Here is a 14,670-nt window from a genome sequence, read left to right on the forward strand (position 1 = left end):
GTTATTATTGCCATTTTGTGATGGTTGTTTTGATCAGTTTACTGCTAACAAGCAAGCCAGTTCTCTAGCTGTTTAAGGCCATAGCATTGTAATGTAAAGATGTTTTCCCGAGGGACGATGTTACTATTCTAGATTAATTTAATTCTCAGTTAAATATATCTCATCTTCTCCTGAATTCTAATCATCATCATTGAATGCATTATTTCACAGCAAAACCTGCATAGGGCAACTGCTGTCTTTATTTATCTTGATCTGTTTAACCTGCTCCATATTCATGAGCCTTCACACATTGTTGTGTGTAAACTCCTGTTGGCTCATAAAGAATGCAGTGCAGAGTACAAGGTGCACAGGGACTGTGCAGCTGATGCTGAAACCAGAGCTCTTGATTTATTTGTGGTTTATTTTTGGACTGGAAATTAAAGTACAGTGTGATGCCTTTTGTGAATTTTGTGAGAATATTATAGCTAAATAGTCCACAGAGTATAAAGTGTGGGTCTTGCAAAAATATTTTGCCTAATGATGAGAAAAGAGGCTTTAGATGACACGTGAATCTAGAAGTCATTTCTCTAACCTTTAATTTTACTTTTTCTTTCTGTTTATGCAAAACAAAAAAAAATTCCGATCCTTATGTAGATTTTAATGGCTTTTAAATCTAATTATGAAACCCTTATTGCGTTGTTGCTCAGATGTCCAACATATTCATTATAAAGCACTCTTATGTGTTTTTAATCTTTAAACAGATGAAGCTAATCTACATAATTTACACTCACAATGTAATCAAAATAACAAAGAACCGATTAATCTTGCGGCTGATTAGAAACATATCACTGATTGCCCTGCTTACTGAGAGAATATCTGATGCTATGTTTGCCCTATATTTTCGTCTACCTTGCTTGAAGGCGGCAGACTTCAGACAACGTGTGCATTTCAATTATAGTCGAACAGTGGTTTTAAACTTCTGACACTCTCTGAGGGAATAAAGAAGAAGCTGAAGCTCACCGCAGTATCCTGCTGTTCTTGGCTTGTTGTGAGGAGAGGGAAGTCTTGAATAATTAACCTTCAAGCACTTGAAAAGTCAGGCACCATGTTCTATTTCTTGGCTCTGTTTTGGGCTTTGAACACTGTTCCTGTTTCAACTCAGACACATAGTGTGGTGTTGTTGATGTATAAGGTCTAAACAAGGCAGATTATATAAATGCAATAGAGCTATAGAGATATGCATGTCTTTTTAAATTATTGATCATGTATCTGTTACATTATAAAGATAAAAGTCAATAATAAGAGTCACATTTTTAGTCTATCTTTTAAAAGTAATTTCTCTGCTCAGATTAAAACATGTAAAGCAAATGGATTTATATGGGTTTCTGATTTAACCATTTCTTATGAGAGCTATGGTAAAATAGCAGCACTTTTATTTTCCATAAATAAAGTAGTGCATAAATGGATATAAAGGTGTGAGAAAGAGTGATGTGCATTCTTATTATTTACAGCGAGAAAGTGAGAAAAGAGAAGAGAAGAGGCCTGTAAAAGTGGTTTTATTCAGGGAATCCCTGCTGTGGTCCGGATAAGATTTATGTGCCATGTCAATATTCATTCTCTAATTATTTAGAGACACTCTGAATATTTCAAAATGCCTCTAAATATACCACTTGCCATTAGGTGTCAGTAGAGAAACCTTGCAAAGGACAAACTCTAAGCCAGAATGTAATATACCAGCCAGTCTCCAACACTGTTTTCTGCCTGCAGTTTGCACTCCCCCACAATTCAGCAGCTGACACTGTCACCTCCCTCACTGAAGTTTTGATATAGCCAGCGTTTGTCTACAGGCATCTCTGGAGATAGCAGCTCGGAGTTCCTGCCTCTTTCACTCTGACTCACATTCAAAGGAAATTGCAGAGGTGAATACATGATGGGATTTGTTCCAAATGCATCATAAATATTTCATACGGCCATGATATATATATATTTATATATATATTTATATATTTTCAAACACACGCGATGAAATCCTAATTTCCTGCTATTGTCTGGGGAATACACTTCTTCACAAAAGAATTTCTAAGTGTTTGAGATGTCCAGTTTAAACAGCCTCAGTAATTCTTACCCACGGCCAACATCCACAAAATAGAGCCTTGAATTGATGATGCGTGCAAGATGCAAAATCTGAAGCTGTAAACAATGCAGATAGATAAGACTCGCTGTGGGAGCTGGAAGATGTTTTCAAATTCAGAGAGGATAAAACCTCTTAAGGGCACTTGATGAGGATCATCAACACCAGAACAGAACAAATCCAGATTTAATAATACAGGTCAGAAAGTGAAAATATTCTTACAGAATGGTCTGAAAAATCCCAGTGTGTTCCTCCTCCAAGGGCGAGCTCCAGTATGAAAAATCACTGGCCTTCAGCTGCCCTCCATACTGGAAGAGGATGACACCGGGTCAGAGACAAGGGCAGAGAGATTTGCTGCTCACCCCGACCAGGCAGACAACCATCTGCTGCAAAATCCTTTAAGAGATGGTCCAATCCTCCCCAGGCGCTTCCTCAGAGCTGTCACACTTCTCCCACCAGCAGCCCTAACACTTGGTTTCCCATACTGACACACACACTGAGCTGGGTTTCCATCACTCCTGAGGACACTACACTGGCTTACATTCATTTCCCGGAGACGTATCCCAACCCTGATTCTAGCCACCTATTGCTCCATCTTATCCATAAACACAACATGAACCAAGTCTTCACCTTAAATTGCAATATTTTACCTCATGAGGACTTTTCTTGTCCCCAGAAGGCAGGTGGGTTCCCAGAATCCAACTGTGTAAATAGATTTTTGTCACCTGTGAAAGCAACCTCCCACACTGTATGTAATACACACATACACAGTCACTTCTCACAGCTCAGTATGGCCGAGTGTGAAAAATTCTATTTCGATTTATTCTGTTTATTATGGCCAGAAGTATTGTGTCTTAATGCAAGCATTATCATAATGCAAATCTGAATCTTTTCTAATTATGACCCTTTTAGCTGCACATTATGGAGAAGATTTCTATTAACATTCTCTGTCTCATTTAACTCTGTGCTAATTGGATGAGTGTAATATGTTAGAATCAGCAATATGTCACAAAAGTAACATCCCCAAAGGTAAAAATTTCAGTTTTTAAAGTGACTGTGCCTCTTACATGGAACATTTTCAACAGTAATGTTTGTATTCAGAACCAATGAGCGGAAAAAGCTATAGTGCTAAAAAAAAAACAACTTTTGCCTTGACTTTCCAAACTCAGCCTTTACTTTATTAGTCTGACAAAACACAATTTTTTAAATATTATTTCCAAACATTTTCCAAGGCGAACAGCGGCTTTATTGAAAGTATAGGTACATGTGCTTTTTCCTGTGTTTTTAGTCGACTTCAAATTTTAGTTAAGCTGAAGGTTATGGGAATCCTTAACCAAATAATTCACGTAAAAGTTACCTGTACCTGTGCAGCAGATTCAGCTGCAAAACGAATTCGTATTTATATTGTCCTAAAAAAAAGTTAGCAAACCAGCTAATAACATACTGTTGTTATTCTGCATTATTTAAATTCATTATTTATATTAATTGTTTCTTTAAGCAGCTTTTTTTTTTTACCACTAACAATAGTCTATTGTTCCTAACAAAACGGCAAACAAATTGTGATGTCTGCAACTAACTCTCTTGTAAATACTTTATGCAAACCTCCTCATAGTGTATGAATGCAAATGACGTACTCAGAAATGACTCTTCTGATCCACATCAGCCCATTGTTACCCGCTCCTCTCCACAACACACACACATGCATCCACAGAGACACACACTCACAGGTCTGTTTCTGGGTCGTCTGCCTTCCTCTGTTGAGCTTCCTGCAGAGTTTCTGGTTCAGACAGAGGTGCTCCCTTTGAGTGGAAATTTAAATGCTGATGCACATGAAACACTTCTGACAGCAGTCAAATGAAGCACAATAAACAGGAGGAGGAAAAAATAACAGCCTTCTTTTTTTTTCCAGAGGAGAAAGAAAATAAATATGCTCTCAAAAGTGTTTTAACACTGAGCTCGACTTGTTTTTATTCAAGGTGAATCATTCCCCAGAAATGTTTCCCTACTTAACGGCGAAGGGGAATGAAGATGTGAAATGTACTGCTATATTAGAGTAAAGTCTGCGTATTCAACTGCAAGCAACAAAACATACAAGAAATGCAATTTGTATAAGAGCAAACACCTATAAATAAACCATACACAATACCATTAAAAATGAAGGCGCATTTCTGTGTGCAGTATTCCTTCAAAGCACGAGGACGGGTCACATCCCGAGCAGATGGTAGGGGGTCCAGATTATAGTGCTTAGACTGGCATCTCTGCATTGCCACATAATGTCAAACACACCAATGGAAGGCTGCCTTTTCCAAGCACAGCATGCTGCCAGGAGAGAGGCTAAACAGCAGAGGCAGAACACAGGAGGGAGGAAAAAAAAATCAAGGCATTAAGCTTTTTTTTTCTCCCGCTTGCATTTTTGTAAGAAATGAGAATCAGTCGACGTGGAAGACAATATAATATACATCACATCGCACCCCGAGGAACATTTATTGGCTTTTTCCTGCAGCCAGGGGTGATGGCAGATCAACTGGTCGTGGTTAGTTTGAGGGGCAGAGACAGGGAAGGAGGCGTGATAGAAGGATTAGGCCCGAATCTAGTCCCTTATCATTCAGTTCAGTCTGCTGGCTCAGCAGCAGTAAGCAAATTGAAACTAACAGGATCTTGCTGTAGCTACTACCTCTTCACAGTAATACATGAGCCAAGCCCGGTCTGACTGTCATTAGAGGATTACACTTTATGTCCTGTGCGACTGCCAAAAGAATCCTGATGCACTTAAAGCAGAGCAACCCTCCCTGAAACAAAAATTACATTATATGTCTGTTAATACAAGGATGCCTCCTCTAGCAGAAGCCAAGAATCTCTGATTGTGATATTTTCAGGTGCTCATACAAGCAATTATTTGTTACAGCAGTGTAGTTTGGTACCTGAGAATGCTCTGATTGCCCTGGAAATGCCCCGATAATTGCATCTCTAAATATATTTTTGGCCTCACTACACACTTGCTTGTCCATTTATGCAACCATCATACATGTCTGACTCTATTTGTGCCTTTTAATGTAAAGCAGAGTTAAGTGCGACAGTAACAGTCTTATTCCACTGCATATTTTTCACCTTGGCTGCACGGTTTGGACTAAAATAGAGCCCCTGAAAAAGGTATTACGCTCCACAATAGCGAAAGGAAGTTAGAACTCATTTTGAATTCCAAACATATATTACACCAGGTTTATACACTTCAATAGCCGGATAAGCCTCTTGAGATGAAACAGCTCATTAGAAGCATAAAAACAAGACAGGAAAAAAAATCCTAATCGACCTAAGCTTCAGCAAGACTTTCTGTGAGTCATTCCCACATCTTTGGTGAGCCCCGCAGAAGAAAGCTTCGGTGATCCACGCAGGTAAGCAGTATTAATCTCACAAGTTCTCATTTCATTTTACAAATTGAAAAGCATCCAACAAAATCCAGAAAGCTCATATATTCATATAGCGAGCGTGAAATGGAATATTATACTTTTCTGCCTTCCCGAGAGCAGCAAAACAAAGCAAAGAGTTATGCAATGCTTCCCTTTGTGGAGGGTAACTTTGACTTTTAAGTGTCCCTCTTGTCATAAATCAAATGCTTATTTGAACTGTTAAAGGTGGCTGTGATCTAAATTAAATGACAGTGTTAGAATAATGTGAAAGGCATCGCTCACAGCCATGATAATTATGACCTTATGTTTTGTGGAGGGCCAAAAAAGGATTGCAAATGGCTGATAATAGTGTTTGGTAACTGCCAGGATGTTGAAATTAGCTTGAATATTTGCTTGGACTCTACCGATATGTCAATGCTTCGTTCACATCGTGTTTCTGCTGCACCCTAGAGGACAAAAAGTAATTACTGCAGACTTACGTATCAGTTTTAGATTCATTTCATTCGAACTTCACATTAGCTTCTTTACCTCTTACCATCTTTTATATAGAGTTTATACTTTTCAGATTTAGTTATGGAATCGAGAATGACAGCAAACATGCTTTTTGAAGTTCACACTGCCCACATATAATCAACTGATGTCGCAATATTTATCATTATCATGTGCCAAAAACTCTGTCTGACCTCCTTGTATCAAAGAAAACAGGACGTTTGTGGGAGTTTGTCTGTCTTGATTGGCAGAGTCTTGTATTTATTCATTTTTTATGGTGTTAATCACTTGTCCCCATGTCCTTAAAAACTCCTGACAAGCCTCATATAATGCAGAGGAATGCTTCCCTTGTTTTTTGAAACATTTGACAGTATATAATGTGGAAAATTAATCTAGACACAGATAGTACCTCAGATCCTTGGCATTATCCACGACCTCAGCTTTACGTGAGATATTGGCTTACAGCAACAAAGATCCCATCTGGATTTTAAAGCAACATATATTTCAGATGTTTTTACACTAGCTAGAGCCAGCGATTTTATTTTTGCAGCAGATTGGGGTTGAAAGTTCAATTTTAATCCTATTAGATCTTAATGCACCATTTGACAACACTGAATTTAATGGGCCGCCTCAATTTTGTGAGTTGACATCAAAGGCAAAACACTAAACTGCCTGAGCCCTTCGACCACAACATTCACACTTAATAGAAGGAACTTTTTACCTTGTGAAGTTCCTCAAGGTTCAATTTTAGGCCTTGTTCATTCAAAAAATAAGAATTTCTGTGCTCCCGTGTGGCCTTAAAGCTTGAAAAGCATTTGCCCTGGAATGAATTTCTGCCTTTGTGAAGCTTATGAATTTAGTTGGTGCAGATGGTCCGTCGCAAATGTGGCTAAATATACAGTGTCCTTGCAGCTTAGTGGCCCACAGGTGATGCGTCAATGTGAAAATCTGACTGTCATGACTGCTCGTGTCAGCAGTGATAAGCTTTGCCCATGTTCCCACCTCCAAGCTGCGACCAGCCACTTGTTTGTGTTTCATTTTTCAATAGAGATAGCATCTCCATCTCAAAGAGAAAAAAATGAAAAGAAAAGCCTTCCTCCTTTTTCCTTCCTAAAGAAAGCTGATGACACTGCTTTGTATTTAGTACTGACAGGTCCATGTTATCTGCTGTTTGATAATCACTGACACCTCTTCACTTTGTTGTCTGGGCCTCAGATTTGCTTTGATGTGGTGGTGAAATTAATGTCACAACACAAAACAATTCACTCAGTGATTACAGACAAAACGTGTATTAATTGTCCTTTTAATGTATGTTTTAAGGCTTAATTTATTGGTTAATTTGCATGCATGAAAATGCATACATTAAAATAAAGTAGGTGCCAATGTGTATTTTAATCCATTGCATTCATCTGATTGATTTGTTTACAGTCCCATGGAATTCCTTAAGCTAAAAAACTGTTGGATATCACCAGATGTCATGTTTGCAAGTGATAAATGGATTAATTTACCAAAAAAAGCAGCTGCTGACAGCTGTTAAGAACACAAGTAGAGCAAAGCTGTATCATTCCCCTTTGAAAGCAGCTTTTAAATTTATTAGAAGTTATTATTCAAGCAAATGCTATTGTTACTTTCTTCATTTCATAAAGCAGGCTGCACTAATGTAACTCTCCCCAGAGGAAAAGAAAATTCAAAAAGAGATCTCAAAAATGTTTCATTTACTTCTCCTAGACAACTTTGAGATCTGTGTGACACCTAACTGAGACTAAGGCTTATTTCTCCTGTGTCTCATTTTTTTCTCCTGAGCAATAAGATGCACTAAATCTCAGTTTAGTCTCCTTTAAAGTTTCAGAAGAGATCTCAACAAGCTCTCATATAATTCTCAGAGTTTCTCAACTTTTGTGTCTCTTTGTGATCTCAGGCAGAGAAATCAGAGAGCTCTCTCTAAGAACTCAATCTGTTCTCATCCCAGCTTCAGTTCATGCATCTCATACTAAGCTCAGAGAGAACAAATGAAGAGATCTCCACAAGCGCTCACTGAATTCTCAGACTCAGGTCAACGTTTTGGTTGTTTTTAATCATCTATCATGTTGACTTTATTGTAATCCACATGATATTTTTTTAATTAATTAATAAAGATTCAGATTACTTTATTCATCCCAAAAGGGAAATTCATTTGTCTGTCAGCTCATCTACTATTTGCTATAGAATTATAAAGCCTGATCGCTGTGGGTACAAAGATCTTCTATATCTCTCCATCCTGCAGTCCAGAGAGAGGCCCATCACGATATTATGAGTGGATGATCCGTGGTGTTTAGAATGATAAATCCAGTCAAGTGGGAGGAGAGGGTGACATGATTGAAGTCACCATATATTATTATAAGTGCCTCAAGATGTTTAGGCTGTATCCTGGCAACTTCTTATTTGTTGCAGCATTTATAAGGTGTGTGTGTGCAGATTAATACATAGGGTGGCATAGCTCAGTGGGTAGAGTGGCTGGCTGACACCCAGAAGACCGGGGTTTGATTCTGAGTCTGTCATGCTCATGTGGAGGTGTGAGTGAGTCTCACATATTGCTCTGTAGAAGCTCCACTATTGTTCATTTTCTTTTCCAGAGGAGAAATAAAGGAGCCATTAAACACACTGTATTGAGATTAGCAGGGTATCTCCCACAAGTCTCAAGTATGACTCCCTCTAATTATCCTGTCTCACCTATTTCTCCTAGTGAATTTTAGGAGAAACATATGAGAAACCTTTAGACAAAATAGAAACTAAAATGAGGCTGACATGAGAATCTCAAATTTGTCTCCTGAGTTGTAGAAGAGCAAGCTTTGAGCAGTAAAATTTTCCTCTGGGTCTATTTAAGCATCAAGTTGCACATCTCCATCCTGCTTTGCATGCTGCACGTCAGATCCTGAAATTTGTAAGGTGGAACCAAATTGCACCATTCGGATTCAGGCATCTCCTCACGGATTAACCATTTAGAATTGATTTCAAATTCCACCAACTGCGTTTAACACATGCTTCAATCTATTCCTGGGGCAAACAGTATTTTAATTCTGCAAACCTCTGCTTGAACCCTGTGGAACCGGTCCACACGTCAGAGCTTCAGATGACTGTGGAAACAAATAAGCAGAGAGAATGACGTCCATAATCTTGAAATATTTAAAACAACATTACAACATGTCAGAATATTTCAGTGCCTATTAAAATCAAGCATTTAGAGTTTATTGAAGAGCTGCACTTAATGACAGCTTTGAGCTCTTGTGCTGAACTTCAACTATTAAACTTTGTTTTCCACAGCATAAACTTTACAACTTTTTTCTTCAGCTACTTTTACAGAGTCAGATTAATGATACAAAAAATAATCAAGAAATAAATGAAGATGTATTAGTTAAGATAAAACTTCACTGATCCCTGGGAGGAAATCCACAAACTACTCAGCGGTACATAAAGTAATTAGTCTGACCTTTACCAGCAGCTCTGAAGTGATATGCACATTAATGCAACAACAATTAATGTATAATCTCACAGTGCAATACACTGCATATTATTATAGAATTAGCCAGTCTCTGGGCTGTATATTTTTACTTTAGGTGCATACACGTAAGTATATTTTGATGCTAGTTATTGTACATGTAATTTTAGGTCAAAAAATGCAAGACTTTTGTTATGCTAAGGTACACTGAAGTATTGCAAATTTTAGGTTAAAGATCCCATACTTCTTCCATCACTGATTAGAATACAAAAAGGAAATAAATATCCCCAGTTTACAACATCTACAACAAAAATAAGCTAACGCAACATTGAAATCAACAAATTAAACCGGTAACTGCTAAAATAAGTGCAGGGCTTGTATGAAAGATTCTGCAAGATCTGCAAGGACTTTCAATATTTAATGTTGTTGTACACTTAATATGTCCACTTTTTTTTTTTTTTTTACCATTTTAGGATGTTCTTTTACTCACGCTAGTTAATTTATTAAGCAAAACACTTTAAAAGTATTTTTTATTCATAGCATTAGCAGTAGCAGCAGCAGCTGTGGCAGAGTTCTCTGAGAACTGCTAAAAAACATTCTGAAGTCAATGGTTCATCCCATTCTTACGACTTGAAAAGATAGATTTAGTGAATAGATCATTGGCAATAATCTTTCCAGGCGCATTCACTCATACACAAAAGAGCAGCGAGGAAGGTATTGTGGAACATATAATGAGACATGCACAATTCACCAGCACCTGCTGTAGAATCCAAGTAATGCAGAGGGAACACGAAGCAAAAGCCAGTGAACCAGATAGCACATGAATAAAGCAGTAGGGAGATGGATGGAGCAGGGTCTCGAGTCCTCCCTCCTCTCTCATTTCCTTCAGAGCAGGTCGAGAGGCATCCTTGGCTTTAATCAGGCTCACCTAAGCATTCCTCAGCACTGCTGTGCCACGATGATGGATGGCCTGGAGAAATACCTGTAATGGCAAGCTCTGTGCTGTGCTTTGTGTTTGGCAAAGCAGGTGCTCACTCTCAAAAAAAGTATGGCAGTGAACTAAGGAACCAATACCGAGGCAACCGAGGCCTGTACTTTTACAGTCCCTTCAACATTTCACCGTGTTAATTATTGCATTCCCCCACTGTGCTTTATTTATAACTGGGGGAGATAATCAGCTTTAATGCTCCAACCTGGTGCCTTGAAGTACGGACACAGCTGAGAAGTGCAGGCGCTCAGGACATTTTTGACATTTTGTGTGATATAACACACAGCAATGATGTGTGTGTCATTCCTTTTTGCCTCCGGACTGACATCATGTAGGGCTGATAGAAAGATGTCTTTTCACTCGGTCCTGGACGATACATTTTGTTCTTTGAGAAGTGCCAAAGGCACAGTTTAATCTATTCACACACTCTTTTTCATGCTGTTGCCTTCAAGGGCTGAGGCTATTGCTGCACACAGAGCAGCCCTTGTAATTGTAATAAATAATGTATGATTAATATGGCTGATTAAACAGTCTGGGAATCCTCTCCCTGTGGGCAACACTACTTCTAGCAGAATAACAAAGATTACCTTAGAGCTTTCCGCTCTTGTCACACCACTGTCTGATAAGGAGTTAGACAGCTGCTCCAGATCAAAGAACACCTTTATGCAACATATTTTTGCAAGTTCAGTTTTAGTGAGTTTGAAAGTCTTCATAGTGTTACAAAGTGTGCAGGTTGGAAAAGTAAAAGTTTTCTAGTTTGCTGTGCTATGCCAGAATACAAGCTATTAACTCTAGCGTCAACAAATTACATCTATCTAGGCTCCTTGTAATTTACAACTTCAATAGATTTTGACAGAAATGTCACACCACCTGAATTATATCTTGCATAAGCGTATCAGATAAGCATTGCCAAAGGACATGTATATCTCCAAAGCAATGCTGATGCAGAGTGTATCAGTGAGATTGATAAACTAGCATTTAATTTGTTGTTTCTTGAGGCAACTTCAGTGCAATGAGTGTTTTATGGTTATATGTTAGGATTCAACGCACAACACAGCATACTCTGCTAAGGTGCGGACAGACCGGATTCATTTCTGTGAGGAACAAAGTAAAACATTCATTTCCTGTGGCTAACTGACCTACTTCTTTTGCTTTGTACCAGGTTCAATCCGGCTTACTTTTAAAATGATTTCTTCATCAATAACAAACTACAGAACCAAAAAGGAGGAAACCCGTATCTAGCTATCTTTAGTGAGTGTACAGACAATGACCGAATTTAAAGCTAGGCAAAACTCTTGCAAAAGCAAAACAAAAACAGACAAAGGCAGAATTTAAAATGCTGCAGCCCTCCTGCAGCTCTTCCTTCTCCCCTCTCCATCTTAAGCTCCTCCCCCAGACAAACATGAGCGCATGCACGTGCATCCAATGTGCGAAAAACCCAAGTGCCTGGTTTTAGAGCACAGCCGCTATTTTTAACTCAAGTGTATGGTGAGTTTTTAAGAGAACACTGTGGTAACAAAATGTATAATTTATATATTTTAGCAGTGGAAAGCAGGAGTTTGGAATGGCTATGGAATGGCCTCTTTTTCTGTTGTAACGAGGATGAAATAGTGCCTAAAAAGCAGCCCATTAAGACTACATGTTAACCAGCAGTCAGTGTGAGCACAGGGAGCAGGAGAGAAGTAAACAGATGTAAATGACTGACATAGCTTTGTTTAAATTTCACTGAAGCATAACAGGCAAAATGAAAACAAAAGTCCTTGTTTATTCATTTCAAATTGATTTTAAAATTTTAAACATATCTAAATGTCCCTCAACTTTACAACTTCCACAGACCTTTGACCTCTTGCATTCAGGTGGTACTACTTTGGTGGTCCAATTCTCTGCGTGCTGAAGTGTCCTTGGGCAAGACACTTAGCCCAAAGCTGAGCAGTAAAAAGCATTATACATTCAGCATTGTAAAGTGCTTAGAGTACCGCTAACATAGAAAAGTCCAATATAAGTGCAGATCATTTAGACCATTAGAGTGGTCATAAAAGCTAATGGCAACATCAGCGCACAACATGCTAACACTTGGAATTTTCATATTGATGACATTGCTTTCAAAAATAAAAGTCAGCAACCATGTTTTCAATTTCTCAGATGCTGGGAGTGCATGAATACGCTTGTGTTCATTCTTGCAGCCAACAGCAGAACATTTGATGTGCTTTGCTCACAGTTGAGACATTTTAGAGCTACAGTGGAGTAAAAATCTGGCCTGTGAAAGTACAAGGTTACCTGGTTGTGCAGGGGTTTGAGGAATGGCAAAATTAAGTGTATTTTATATTCCAACAGCTTTTATTTTGCACCTCCAATTTTATAAACACCACAATAAAATGGACTTTTAAAATGTGTGGCTTTTAATACCCAAATGCAACCTCACACAGGATTCAAATCCACTCTTATGAAAGTCCTCCATCAAACCCATTGCACAACCACATCCTTCTCCATGGGGCCTTTGTGGCTTGTTATATTATCTCACCTGCTGTGGGTGAAAAGACCTTGTAAGTGGCTATTTTCTCTCGTCACAGGCTGCATTTTCCACAGCCTGAAAATGGAGAGGAGGTGCAGAAGTCTAGTTTCCTCTCAAACCGCTTGAATTACAATATGCTGACAGGTTGGTATGGGACTTTTGCCCAGTGATGGCAAAGAAATGGCACTTACACCTGCTTTAAGGACAGTAAAATGTTTGCTAAAACACCGTCCTCATCCTGAACATTTTTTTACATGTGAACAAAAGGAGCTAGAATTCATCCACCAGCGCTACAAATAATGCACACCTTAATCCTTCATGAGCCAGACTGAAGCTGTACAATGCTGTCTGTATTGCAATACAACAACCAATGCCTGCTTTATTTAATTTGCACAATGCATTTTCTGATTTATAAAATTGAGAATGGATTTATTTCTTTTCTCTGTTTTGTTACACAAAGAAACAAGGTGTTCAGCGTCTGACACCATTTTATCCACTTTTCAAATACTCACTCCTATTTGTGATTCTGTAATGGCACTAAAAAAAAAACCTTTTTAGTCCCTCAATGTTGAAATCAGCTGTTGGAAAATTGCATTTAGCCACTGCATTCTATAGCCCCCTGCTTCCAATCTGCCCTTGAGTGTCACCTTCTCATCTACCCTCTACTTCAGCCTTCTCCTGCAACCGGTAACACATCATCATTACTTGCCTTGATAGAAAATTTTGGCCTCCATTTCTCATTTGAGATATTCTTTCTTTGTAAGAATTGTGGAGTGCCCAGCTCTAAAAGACCCTTCAGTACGTGGCACAAAGTATGAAGAATTACATTTCCTGCCCTGCTCCACCTGATGGAGACAACAGTAAAACTTTCTTGTTATAAATTCTCTTTAAATGACAAGTTTCCATGGACTTGAGACAAGGTCAGAATCTTTGTCCACAATAGGCCCCTGATGTATGACGAGCAAATGCTATTACAGACTCAACTGCTTTTGAGGGACACGCTCTGTCCCTGTGCTTTGACTAATGTACCTGATGGGACCACTACCACAAGCAGTCAAGCGAGTGAAAGAATGGCGTATTTCTAATTTAACTGCCATTGTCTTTGACAGGCACTAACCTTTGGTAGACAGAGGTCCTTAAACACTATTACAGGGTTTGGGGGGGAAATAGGAGTTGTTTAGCCTAATGCCTGGCACAGGTACTCACAGAATCCAATAAAGCAGAAGGTTACCGGCTGTCCATTCAACTCTACAATGGTGCACTCGAAGACCACTTGCTAAGTGCTGTGCGTTATCTTGCTGCGACTCCACAAACTCAAAGTGATCTGACAGCTCAAAATGGAAGAGCAGCTGTTTGATTTATTGCAAGAGGATCTTGAGGACCCAATAAACCGAGAAGAAAGCTCATTTGTTATACTTTTTCGGAAAGAAAAAAGGAGTGTCAAGTTGGTAGGCTAAGCTACGTGTTAAGAAAACACACAGAAGATTTGAAGGGAAACCTACCAAATTATACTATTATGTTAAATTCATAAAAAAGGTTTTGAGAACTTCTTTACAACAACAGAAACTAGCCTGAGGGAAAATTTCACCCTGGATCTACAGCCATGGCCATAAGTTTGGACACAAGTATCATGACGCTTGTGAATCTTAGAAAATACCACAAAATTGTCACTTACAATATAGTACACAA

Source organism: Acanthochromis polyacanthus, chromosome 7 (genome assembly GCF_021347895.1).
Source record: "Acanthochromis polyacanthus isolate Apoly-LR-REF ecotype Palm Island chromosome 7, KAUST_Apoly_ChrSc, whole genome shotgun sequence".
Classification (NCBI taxonomy): Eukaryota; Metazoa; Chordata; class Actinopteri; family Pomacentridae; genus Acanthochromis; species Acanthochromis polyacanthus.